This window comes from Oryctolagus cuniculus, chromosome 6, assembly GCF_051225735.1.
Source record: "Oryctolagus cuniculus isolate XC-2025 breed Fujian yellow rabbit chromosome 6, ASM5122573v1, whole genome shotgun sequence".
Taxonomy (NCBI): Eukaryota; Metazoa; Chordata; class Mammalia; order Lagomorpha; family Leporidae; genus Oryctolagus; species Oryctolagus cuniculus.
The window spans coordinates 31,598,139-31,610,448 of NC_142872.1; the positions used below are offsets into that span (position 1 = coordinate 31,598,139).

The following is a 12,310-nucleotide window of genomic DNA, read 5'->3' on the forward strand; positions in this document are numbered from 1 at the left end:
TCCATTCACTGGTTCACTCCCCAGATGATCACAGTAGCCGGAGCTTTGCAATCTGAAGCCAGGAGCCAGGAACTTCTACCCAGTCTCCCACATGGGTGCAGGGGTCCAAGGACTTGGGCCATCTTCTGCTTTCCCGGGCCATAGCAGAGAGCTGGATTGGAAGTGGAGAAGCCGGGACTAGAACCGGCGACCATATGGGATTCCGGCACTGCAGGCAGTGGCTTTTACCTGCCATGCCACAGCACCAGCCCCATGAAATGTCTTACAGCTAAGTTTGCATTACCTTTAAATTTTACAAAAATTTTTTTTTAAAGATTTATTTATTTTACTTGAAAGTCAGAGTTACACAGAGAGAAGGAGAGGCAGAGAGAGAGAGGTCTTCCATCCGCTGGTTCACTCCCCAGTTGGCTGCAATGGCTGGAGCTGCACCAATCTGAAGCCAGGAGCCAGGAGTTTCTTCCAGGTCTCTCATGTGTGTGCAGGGGCCCAAGGACTTGGGCCATCTTCCACTGCATTCTCAGGCCATAGCAGAGAGCTGGATGGGAAGAGGAGCAGCCAGGACTAGAACCTGCGCCCATATGGGATGCAGGCCCCTCAGGCAGAGGATTAACCCACTGCACCACGGCACCAGCCCCAAATTTTACAAAAATTAAGAGATACAAAGGAAATGAATGTTAGAGCAGGATGACCAAGGCATGATGATGATGCACCATAACTGATTTATTTGGTCCAGGTGTTTACCCCAGAATCTCAGGGCAGCATTTCCTAGAATCACCAGGGGATGGGTAGTGGAGGTGTGGTAGAGAAGTACATTCCTGGTCTCCATCCTGGACGGATGAATCTGCTCTCTGGAGGCTTGTGCAGAAGAAATGGCTGGGAAAGGCAGAAAGTGACAGTGGGCTGAAGAGCCAGACTCAGCTTCTTCAAGTCCAAAGAGCGCAAAGTCTGGAGACCTCGGAAAAGCTTTGTGTGTCGCTCTGGCTTCATGTTCTGTGGCATTCCTTGGCCCAGAAGGCTCTGGGGTTTTTTACACTGAGCCCACCAGCTGCAAGTGGACTGAAGTTACCCTGACCGTCACCCCTAAGCTCATGGAGGATGGCTCTAAGGACTGGAGGTGAGGGATGGTTGTTATTAATGCCATTCATGGTTCTAGCTCTTGCGGCTGAGTAACAAAATTGAGGTTTTAAAACAGTAACATTTATTTTGCCCATGAATCTGCAGTTTGGGGCAGAATTTATCAGGGATGACTCATTTGTTCTTTACTTACTGTTGCCTGGGGTCTCTGAGGGTTGGGGTCTCTGAGGGTTGGGATTCTTTGTCGTCTGGACGTGGGAGCAATGGGGTTTCTGTTTATTTCTGAGTGCTCTCTCCATGTAGTCTCTTCTGCAGCTGCCTTCATCTACACAAAGTGCCCTGGACACAATCTCTGTGTGTGTGTGTGTGTATGCGTGCGCGCGTGTGTGTGCATGGACAGAGAGACAGACTGTGTTAACTCTTATGATCTGGCCTCTTATGAAGTCTTGCAGTGTTACTTGTGCCATGTTCTTTTGGTTGAGGTAGTTGCCGTGGCCCGTCCCGGTTCTAGGGGAGGGAACATGGACCACTCTATTCGATAAAGGACTCTCTGTGTCTCATTTATTCTAAGAAGAGTGTATGGGATGGGCTGTTTTGGTGTGGCCATCTTTGGAAAATATGGCCACATGTATTGGCTCTCCTCTTGCTAAATAGGCTCATTCAGAACGTGAATGGTGTATTGAGACCCTTTATTGTCATAGTCAGTATGATTTAGGGATTGGCAGAGGTTAGCAATGTTATACTTAAAACAGTTTTTGGGTGGAACCTGTGTTTGCTCAGAGCCATGTCAGTATATGATGGGGAGTGCCTGGCAAGCTTCACCTCATCCTAGAGGAAGACTACATAGATCATTATCCTTTTGGGAGGAAACACCTCCTTAGTCTTTGTCCGGAAGCTTAAGCAGCCAGGCAGAGCTCACAGTTTCTGTTTTTTTTGGATAGTGTTTAATAGGACATAAAATGTTCCAGGGGTTTGTGAATATAACAGACAAGATCCTACTCTTGGCAACTTAGGGTCAAGTGAAAAGGACAGAGAGTAAACAAGAAAATGGATAAGAACCTCGCATGATAGAAGGTGTTTAGGTTTATGGATGATGGGAGCCCACAGCAAATGGAAGACACCACAGTGCTACTTGGCTCCTTTGGCCAGCACAGAGTTTCCAGAAAAGACACGCGACAGTCACGCTTGGCCCTCGTATCCCACATGTGTACTGTGTTCCTAAGCTGAGATGCAGCCATCAGGGATAAGCAAGGGCTTGTTGACGAACCTGTAGAATACATGTTGGAGAAGCTACCCCTTCCGTATCTGCTCTACCAGTTCTGTTTCTCCTTTTACCCCTCCAAAGAAAGGTTCAGTAGGGGTAATGTGGGGGCAGCAGGAAGAAGCACTGCTTTCACGCAGTAGATAGTAAACATGGGGTTTAGCTGTTTTCCACGGGACCGAGTGTGTGAGAACACATGTGAGGTGAGATTTTATAAATTCACGAAAGCTGAATCTGTACCAGGTTATTTTTGGAAGTCAGTAATATTAGGGCACATCTCACCATTTAAGGATACGCGAGGGCCGCCTCGTGACTTTCCCCTTATCATCGTACCCCATCCGTACGGCAGCTATTACTCGGTGCCTTCTTTTGTATCAGCCTGCGAGGCTGAGGATCAGGCAGTAACCAGATTCGCAACCTTTACGTAGGCAGATGAAAAAAAAAATGAGAAAATAACGGTAAGTTGTAAAAATGGTCAGGGAAGAAAGAGATCCTGGGGATGGGGAGGGACTGACTTTAAGTGCAGTGTCAAGGACAGTCTCCTAGGAGGTGACCACAGGTGTCAGCTGGTGCTCAGCACATGCTTGGGCTGGGAGATGTATTAGGCCAAATCCAAGGTGCCATTGCCATATCGCTTATGCCATAATTAAGCAAAGATTGGATGGGAGCCGGGGGTTGTGGTGGTTTTTAGCGTATTGAGCCCTTGTCTCCTGAAAGCTTTCTGAGTCCCTTTCCCTGGCTGGGGTGGTCCGAGATAAGTAGTGACAGCCAGCACACGCAGCTCTAGAAGGCTCCTCAGCCTCTGAGCTCCAGGTCTGAAGCTGTAGACGTCTTGGCTCTGCTTTCAGCTTGTCCCGTGATTGCTGGGGAGCAAGAGATGTCAGAAGCCTGACTTCATCTTGGCTCCTGTCTTTGTTGGATGGTAGTTGCTAAGCAGCGGGAGCCATCTGGCTGGAGCAGAGGAGGTGGCCGCTAGCAGAGGGTGGAGGAGAGTGGAGGAGTCCCAGCGTCCTGCCGAAGGAAGACTTCTAGGAAAAAGTGTCCTTGGAGAGAGTTCTTGTGGCAACACTTCCCGTGTTCCTCCTGTCCACCTTTCCCACCTCCCCTGTGGGCTCTGCTGTTGGTTGTGCAGTTCCTAGGCTTTCACTGGTTTGGTGAGAGCCTTGCAGACCTCGAGGTCTGGTGGTGATTACTAGAGCAAGGTGGCCGCCTGGCTGGGAATGCGTTTTCCCTTGTACAGCTCTTCGAGGGGGAAAGGGCGTTTCAGTGGGAACATTTGGTTCAGATTATTTTGATTTGTGCTAATGGGTTGGTCCACAGTCCTGACTTGCTTTGGGAAATCTAATGGAGAACACTTGTGGGATGTTCCGGGTTCGCTGTGTTTTCAAGTAGTATTTCCCTGCATTCTTGTGTGGCCACCTTTGCTTATTCTTCAGAGGCACCACAAGCGTTTCAGGAACTTGGCCGTCTTCTGCGAAGGCATCTTTTCTTGAAGTTGTTCTTGAAGAGAGGGGAGTGCAGGGTGTTCTGGGCGTGTCAGTCTGTGGGCAGGTTTGTGGTCACGTCCCCTGTTCCTTCTGCCTGTTCATGTCCTTCTCACATGTCCTTTTGTGTAATTAATGCTGCCGTCTTGTGTGCTTTAAGCCTCATGGACCCGTGGGTTCGTATGGTTTACCTTGGGTTCAGCACTCAGCACAAGACAGCTTTTGGATCAGGAGAGAAGACATAGGAGAAAAAGCCTAGGTTCCCCTAAGTGGAACCCAGTAATGGATCCAGAAATGGACACTAGTAGAACATGGGGTTTACAAATCTGTTTTTGTCACCTGCTTGTCCTATGACCTTGAGCAGGCCACATAGCCTTTCTGAGGCCTGTTTCCCATCTGTAAAAATGGGGACGATATTTACCCCTAGGTTTCCTTTTGAGGATTATTTGAGCCTGTGTCTGTAAAGGGCTTAGCCTACAGTGTAGTTATTTAATGAGTAACTGGCAGCTGCTCTTGTTAATAATTGTTCTGTGTCGGGGAGACTTCATAGTTTATACTAGAGAAGTGATATAGTCTGGTGTGAAGTTGGGATTAACTCGTGAACATGATCGTCCTTGAAGAATCCCATACGTCAGATGGATTTCTTGCAGGGATGAAAGGGTAATGAGTCAGAGGTCCCCCAAACCTTTGTTCCCACACACCCTGCTCCACCACATCCCTGGCTTTCTCATCTGTGGGCATGCAAGCTCAGAGGTAGACCTGCCCCACCATTGACAACTTCTTGTAGTTATTTTCCAGATTTCCTTCCATGTCTGGAGAAGCTTGCCATGAATATTCTGTACCCCTGTAATCACTCTGGAGGTTTCCAAGACCTCTCGACACCTCTGATGATGTTGGGCAGTTGGCTCTGGGGCCCAGGCACGCTCCCAAGGCTTGCTGGCTGCTGCCGCTTCTGGCTTCCCAGGCGTGCAGCTGGGGGTGTGTGTGGGGGGGGGGGGCGGTGAGTGTGATGACTTCTGGGAGCCAAATCGATGCCTTACTTTGCTTGGCATGTGAGCAGAGCTCAGGGATAGAGACTGGCTCACTGAAGCAGTGAATGTGGAGTTCAATGTAACGATAGCTTCCATGGCAGGGACATACTGTTTCACTAGACTGTAGTGACTCCAGCGATGCCTCCCACTCGTGAGCATTCACTGCATGCCACACATGGAGGCAGACCCCAGTGCTTTACACGTGTGCCTCATGTAGCATACCTGTGCCTCAGTAACATGTCTGTGGGGTAGTGAGGTATGAACTCGATTTTTGTAGTTAGGAAACGGAGGCTTATGGCACTGATACATCTCCTTCCATCTTTCCTTCCTGTATTTGAGAGGCTGAGAGAGAAAGAGAAAGAGAGAGATCTTCCATCTGCTGATTCACTCCCCAGTTACCTATTAACAGCCAGGGCAGGGCTGGGCCAGGCCGAAGCTGGGAGCTGGAGACTCAGTCTGGGTCTTTCACAGGGGTACCTGCAGGTTACACATGGGCAGGAAGGTGGAATCAGGAGTGGAGTTGGGACTTGAGCCCAGGCACTGTGATAAAGGATGCAGCTGTCTACTGCTAGGCCAAGTGCCTGCCCCTCTTGCACTTTGTCTTACTGCGTTTTCCTGATGGATAGAAAACATCTCAGTTGTGGGAGAGCATGAAGCAGGATGGGTACAGTGCTGTGAGTCAGGCTCTAACCAACCACCCTTCCATCCTCCTGCCTCTCCCTCGCCTTGCCTTCTTCCCGTCCGTCCTCCTGTTGGTTTGTAAGATCTGGTGCTTGGACTTGAAAAGGTGATAGCGTGATGAGGTCATTGGGAGCCTGGGCTCTGGCCTTCAACATTCTGAGAGTTGAGTCCTGGCTCTGCCGTTGGAGTTTCAGTGACAGTTTTCTTCCACTGGGTGGCTATTGCATGAGATGATATGTAACAAAGCACCTGGTAAGTGTTGTCCCACCTGAGCTAAAAGCTAAACATGCTTTTATGTTATTCTTCCTCCGACACTCTTGTTTTTCCTTAATCAGTTGGTGATTTTAAAGGCTTTTTGAATTTTTTGGAGAGGCGTGTCAGAGACTATTGGAAATCTGGTTACGTTCTGCATTGTTTCCTGTGACCGTGCGTGTTCACCCAAAATTCATCTTCTGCTTCAGAGAGTCCGGGACCTTCTAAAGGTCCCTGTCTGCCACCTCCACAGTAAAAGCCCCGGAGTCGACTGCCGCCCTCTTTCCCCGGGCACTGCTCTTTTCCGTAGCTTCCCCCTGCTACACCTGACCCTGAGCTGGGGCCAGGGCATGTGGAGGAGCTGCCCCGCAGCCTGGGGGTCTCTGCTTCCTTTTCCTCTTTTGCACCATTCACTAATGAGCAGCCTCCTGATTCCTGCTACCCAGAGCAAGCGCCAGCAGTGTCTGTCCTGAACTCTGGCTCTGAATCGAGGCTGCCAGGACAGCAGGAAGAGTCAGTCTGACTTCCTGGGCTGGACGATTCCAGGGATGAGAGAGGAGAGAGCAGCAGAGACCGTGGGATTTTCAGGATTGAGTGAACTGTCCCAGGGGCTTTGCCTGCATTGTTTTTAATCAGTACAAGAACCCTCCCGGGTGGGTCCTGTCCTGCTGTCAGCTCGGACAGCTGTAGGAGCTAGGTGAGAAGAGCAGGTGTCGGGTGGGAGTCAGGTCAAGTGCATCATCTCATGGTGGCGCTCCTCTGTGTCAGTGCTTTTTCCCAATAGGGGGTCAGGCCTCTGGGGTAAAGGCGACTCTGTGCCCTTTGCTGCTGATAAGGGAAAGCTTTTCCTCCGGTGGCCAGACATCTGCAGCTACTGCCTTTGTTAGGAGCTCTGGAGGCCTCTCAGTGCCCAGCTGCAGGCTTGCGGAATTTAGAGAAGGAAGGGGCTTCTGTGTGTTGTTTGTGTAGCAAGATGTATCAGTTTCTAAATCCTAAAATCATCTTAAGCCACCGAGTGGCAGCCTGCCTGATGACCCCTGGGAGCCCTGGTCCTCGGGTCTCCTTTCTTACTGTCTTTAAAAAAAAAAAAGATTTATTTTTGTTTATTTGAATGACAGAGTGACAGACATATTCCTTGTGGTGGCTACCTTGCCAAATGCCCACAACAGCAGCAGCAAAGCCATGCCAAAGCCAGGAGCTCCATCCAGGTTTCCCTTTGAATCCTGGGGGCTCGGGTACTTGAGCATCACCAGCTGCCTGCCTGGGTGCACATTATCAGGAAGCCGGATTGGAAGCGGAGCAAGGACTTAAACTCAGGCACTCCGTTATATGTTGTGGGTGTCCCAAGCAGCCACTTAAGTGCTGCAACAAAACTCCCCCTTTAGGTCTCTTTCTGGGTATTCTAGGCTGAGACCCGAGGTCTGCTTTTACTTCTGGGAGTCTGCACGTGGCACCAGCACAGCGCCCAGCTTGGCAGCAGTGGGGCAGGCTCTGCATCCTTTTCCTTTTTCCCCTTTCCCTGCTTGCATTTCCCCCAGTCTGGTCTCCCTACCCTTACCTCACCCACATGCCTTTCCCCCTCTAAAATCAACGATACATTGAGGTCCTGTAATCATGGTCAGAGAAGAGCATTTTGTGGACCACACTGGAGCTGGCCACCTTTGGGAGCCATGTATGACAACCATGCATGGGTTGCTTGGGAGTCACAGGGCCAACCCCGGTCCCTGGACAGGCACTGCACTGCACAGCCTCCCCATGCGGCCACTCCCCAAGCTTGTCCCTGACTCACGCTGAGTGCTTTTTAATGCCAGACATGCTTACGTGCCTAACCTGTGGAGTCCTCCCAGCAACCACATCACAATGGCTCTGCTATTATCTGGTGGCTCGTGACCTGCCTGGGGTCCCGTGGCTAGAACAGTGCTGGTGCTCAGGTGCCCCTGAGGTCCGTGTGCCAGGCAAGCAGGAGTTACCCAGCGGAGGAGGGAGGCTTGGGCTTGTCTGCAGCTCCCGGGAGGATGTCCTTTGGAGCGGCATTGCCAGCTGGAATTTCAGGTCCTCTTGAGGATTAGTCTCTTTGACCTTCTCCTCCCTGGCAAAGAGGATTTGGATGGGATTTCCCTCCAGGGGGGATTTTGTCTTAGTAAGGGCTGCAGAACTGGGCCTGCCACTTCTGGGATGTGCTGTGTCATTCCTGCTGCCTCCTCTGCTGTGACAGCCCACGCCCTCCCCTGATACTGCGGTTCCGAGGGATTGGGGTGGAAAAGAAAGCTGGTTTTCAGGCTGTTCTGTGACGATCGCTCTATGTGTATAGGATGTTGAGTAACCACTAGTAGGGCACTTTGTTGTCTTGTTTTCGTAGCTTAGCAAGTGCCCTTCATTCTTTGTTTTCATGTTCTGTGTTGTTTGTTCTCTCTTGATGATCATGTTTAAAGAATACACGCATGTGAATAATTCTCCGCTACAGAGGTTACCTTGGGCCCAGGAAGACCCCGACTGCTCAATGTGCAGTTCCACCTCTAGTTCGACTGCTGCCTGATGCAGTCGGGAACTGAAGGAAGGCGGCAGTAGGGCGTAGTGAAGAAGAGAGGGCCCCATGCAGGCTCGTGTGCCGGGGCGAGAATCTCCCCTCTGCTGATGGCTGTCTGTGGACCTTGGACAGATCACGCAGCCTCTCTGACCCCGTTCTGACCTCTGTGTTCTTCCCTGTGAAACGGGGATAACAGTGCCTACCTTTTAGGTTTTTTTGTTTTTGTTTTTTAAAGATGTATTTATTTGAAATGCAGAGTTACAGAGAGGCAGAGGCAGAAAGAGAGAGAGGTCTTCCCTTGTCTGGTTCACTTCCCAAATGGCTGATCTGAAGCCAGGAGCCAGGAGCTTCCTTAGGGTCTCTCATGCCGGTGCAGGGTCCCAAGAACTTGCATCATCTTCCACTGCTTTCCCAGGCCATAGCAGAGAGCTGGATCAGAAGAGGAACTCTAACCGGCACACATTCGCGATGCTGGTGCTGCAGGTGGTGGCTTTATCTAGTATGCCCCAGCACTGACCCCTGTAGGATTTTTAAAAGGGTGTAATGAGCAATGGTTGTAAATTTTAGTGTTTCTCTGGTACATAGTAATATCTCAGTAAAAGGCAACTTTTTTTTTTTTTTAATAATTTCCCCCCTTTCATTTTTTCAAAGTTGTATTTATTTATCTGAGAGACAGGCAGAGACAGAATGAGCTCCCATCTGCTGGTTCACTCCTCAGATACCTACAATAGCCAGGGCTGGGACGGGCTGAAGCCAGGAGCCTTGAATCTAATTGCTTGTGCTATCATTGTTTGCCACTGAGTCTACATTAGCAGAGAGCCAGGGATGGACTGACAGGCTGTGGGCATGCTCATTGGCCTCTCAGTCGAAGTCTTAACTGTTGCACCAAACGCCCACCCCAACCCCTGGTTTTCAGAGATACAAAAGTTGAGCTTTGGGGAGGCCATCACAGCCTAAGTCACACGGCCAGTGCAGCAAAGGATGGTGACGTAGTCATTGTCCTTCGGTGGTCCACATGGTGCCATACAGGGGCTCAAGGGAGGAAGCAGTGCCTGCTCTGTGTGGGCAGGAGATGCTGCAGGGAGCCTGGCGTGGGCTTACCGAGAACTCCCTGCGGGGGATGACATCTGCAGGAAGGACTGGCCCATCAGGACAGCTGGTGACGGAGCTTAGCATTGTTCTTGGAGGGAACAGCAAGGAGACAAAGTCTCAGGAATGAGAACTGGGTTGTGTGTGAGCTTGGGGCTGGGTAAGCCCCGTGAGGGTGGGGCTTTCTGGATTGTCTGACCTGGAATGGTGCCTGCTACACCGGGTTGGTGAATCCTGTTGGCCGGCCGTGTCTGGAGGTGGTAAAGCTTTAGTTGGAGTAGGGAGTGTCATGGGAGAGAGGAGTTCTGACTTCAGCTGGGGAAGCTAGTTTCTGCCCGCGATGAAACCTGGGGCTGTTTACTTCTGCCGCAGGGGCTTGCTCTCTCAGCACCTGGTATTAAGCCATAATTTGCTCACGACACTAGTTTGGGTTCACTTTGACCGTGAACCAGATACTCCCCGAGCTGTCTGGTCAGCGTTGCTGGTGGTAATGGGAGATTACGGCTGGGTGGCCATCTTCCTCCCTGAGGTCATGTAAATTTGAGACCACAGAACCTTGACCCAAGAGAGGCTTGTTTGAAGTAAGTGTTGTGTGTGGCCCTGTGGTTTTCCCAGTCCCACTTCCTTCCTTTGCTCCCTTCCGGTGTTTCTCATTTTCCACGGCCAGAGTCTCACCCAAGGGCAGGTACTTCTCCCTTCTCCTGACCCGTGTATTAGAGGCAGCCATGTGCACAGCACAGGTGTTGCCAGGCGAGCACAGCGAGAGAGGATCCTGCCCACAGTGAGTGTTTCATGGGGCTCAGACTTGCTTTAGTTTTGGTCATCTGTGCCCTGTTCTGTGACTTGTGCTTTTTTGCACGTTGGGTTTTCTTAGCGCAGGCGACAGGGTCGGAAAGCTTACCGTAGGGGTCTGTGCCCTCACTGTAAGTAGCCAGCCCTGGCTTGGGTAGTAACCAATGAGCTGCTGGTTTATGGAGCAGACAATTCTTTGTGGCTTTGCGCAGTCACTGGTAGAGGACAGATGCGGGTGTGTTAGAAATCCGAGGAGCAGGGCCTGCCTTGTGGCGCAGCAGGTTAAGCCATGGCCTGCAATGCCAGCATCCCCTACGGGCGCTGGTTCAAGTCCCAGCTGCTCCACTTCTGATCCTGCTCCCAATGAATGTGCCTGGGAAAGCAGCAAAAGATGGTCCAAGTGCTTGGGACCTTGTATCCACAAGGGAGACTTGCAAGAGGCTCCTGGCTCCTGGCTTTGGCCTGACCTTGCTCCAGTTATTGCAGCCATTTGGGGAGTGAAACAACAGATGGAGGATTCCCTCTCTCTCTAACTCTGCCTTTCCAATAAATAAATATATAGTTAAAAAAATAGCAGATCCCAGGAGCAGTTAGTTGGCTTTCAGTTATTTGGTTGTAAACTGAACCTAATGCTCTTAGGTTCACCCAAAGTCTCTGCCACGCTGTTTATTGGTTCCACGGTGATTCTGTCCCCAACTCCAGCTTGATTTCTATAGAACTGTTCTATCACCACAAAAAGCACTTTTTGAAAGATGCAAAGGGTTGGGAATGCAGGCCTGCGGTTTTGAAAGATGATCTGAAATCATGAACCCATTGAGAAGACGGGATAGTATTCCTCTCAGCTAAAGCAATTTAAGTGAGTTTTCATTGCCAAGTTGGTGTGGGCTCATCTATGTATGTATGTATGTATCTCTTTCTTTCTTTTTTTCTTTCTCCTTTCTCCTTCCTTCCTTCCCTCCCCCACCTCCCTCTCTCCCTTCCTTCCTTCCAAAATACTTATTAGAGGGAGAAAGACTGACTGATTGATCATTCATTTGCTGGTTCACTCCCCAGATGACAGCAACAGCCAGGCCTGGGTCATGATGGAGGGACCAGGAGCTCCTTCTGGTCTGCTATGTAGTGAGAGGGACCCAAGTACTTGAGGCATAGCCTGCTGCCTCTCAGGGTGCCCATTAGGAGGAGGCTGGAGACAGGGGCAGCGTGGAGGCACAAGCCCAGGTATTCCTTGTGGGTTCCAGGCATCACTGCTGGTAGCTTACCCCCCAGGCCAGATGCCCACCCCTCTCATCTTCCTTGATCTCTCTTGCTTCCGTCGTCCCCTTCCAAATGTCCCTTGCTTCCATTCCTTCCTTGTCCTGTGAGTGGGGTAGGGGCTTTGTGTGGTTCCTGGCCTCCTCTTCTCTTCCTCCTGGCCCAGCAGGTCCATCTCTCTCCGTCAGTAGTCCATCTAGTCCCTGGCTTCTGCTGCCACCCACGTGGGTGTGACTCCCAGACTTCTCCCTACCTCCTCGCTGCCCTCATGTCTGCTGGTGTCCCTTTCCCGCCTCTCTTGCTGGTGCCTCAGCCCTGATAAGTCCCCCTCTCAGAGCCTGCTTGGCCTCCTGGGCCTGTGTAGTCTCTTTGTGTTCAAGAGGCCGACAGTATCTCGTCAGCCAGGCTCAGTCTCTGAGACCACATTTGGTGGCTGGTTTCCCTCTTGCAGTTTGTCTCCAGAGACCTCTGGTGTCCTCATCACACCCGTCATGGCTGGTTCAGACCCTTGCCACCTCTCTCCAGGGCCCCAGGCAGAGGCCCTGGCTTGACTGTTCTCCCTCATTGGAGACTGTGGCTCTGCTCTGCCACCCCCATAGCCCCTCCTGTTGCTCTTTGGCATCTCCCGTCCTTTGGCCTTGCTGCAGCCCAGGGTCCTGCCTCGGAGCCTTTGTGCCCTCTGTAGGCTTCTTCTCCCATCTCCCCTTGATCAAGCCCTCTGTGGCCAGCTCGAACACTACTTCCTGGGAGGCGCGTCGTCCTCTCAGTCGGCGGGGGTTTCTGCTTTCGGTGAACGCTCATTGCAGATGATCTTTACGTCTCTTTTGGTATTTACCGCTAGCTTTTTTTTTTTCTTTGCAAGCACCCT

The 12,310-nt window shown here is 51.1% G+C and overlaps 1 protein-coding gene and 1 long non-coding RNA gene across 12 annotated transcripts in view; one reads left to right on the forward strand and one right to left on the reverse strand.

The window, feature by feature from the left end:
* ARHGAP26 (Rho GTPase activating protein 26) overlaps positions 1–12,310 on the forward strand; it is a 448,382-nt gene that overhangs the window by 81,227 nt on the left and 354,845 nt on the right. The window contains exon 1 of one of the 10 annotated variants that reach the window (XM_089336014.1): positions 10,051–10,180. The exons of the other annotated variants lie outside the window; for them this stretch is intronic. The gene's annotated coding sequence lies outside the window, so the exon portion shown is untranslated. Of the gene's footprint in view, positions 1–10,050; positions 10,181–12,310 lie in introns of those variants that run through there. 10 annotated transcript variants of the gene reach the window in all.
* Positions 8,522–9,950, reverse strand: LOC149126088 (uncharacterized). Of its 2 annotated transcripts, XR_016236259.1 has the most exons (3): positions 9,599–9,724; positions 9,412–9,490; positions 8,522–8,829 (listed from the first exon to the last, which is right to left on the reverse strand). It is a non-coding gene; the product is annotated as an uncharacterized LOC149126088 (long non-coding RNA). The 2 variants fall into 2 exon arrangements; XR_016236258.1 differs by having other exon boundaries at positions 9,412–9,950.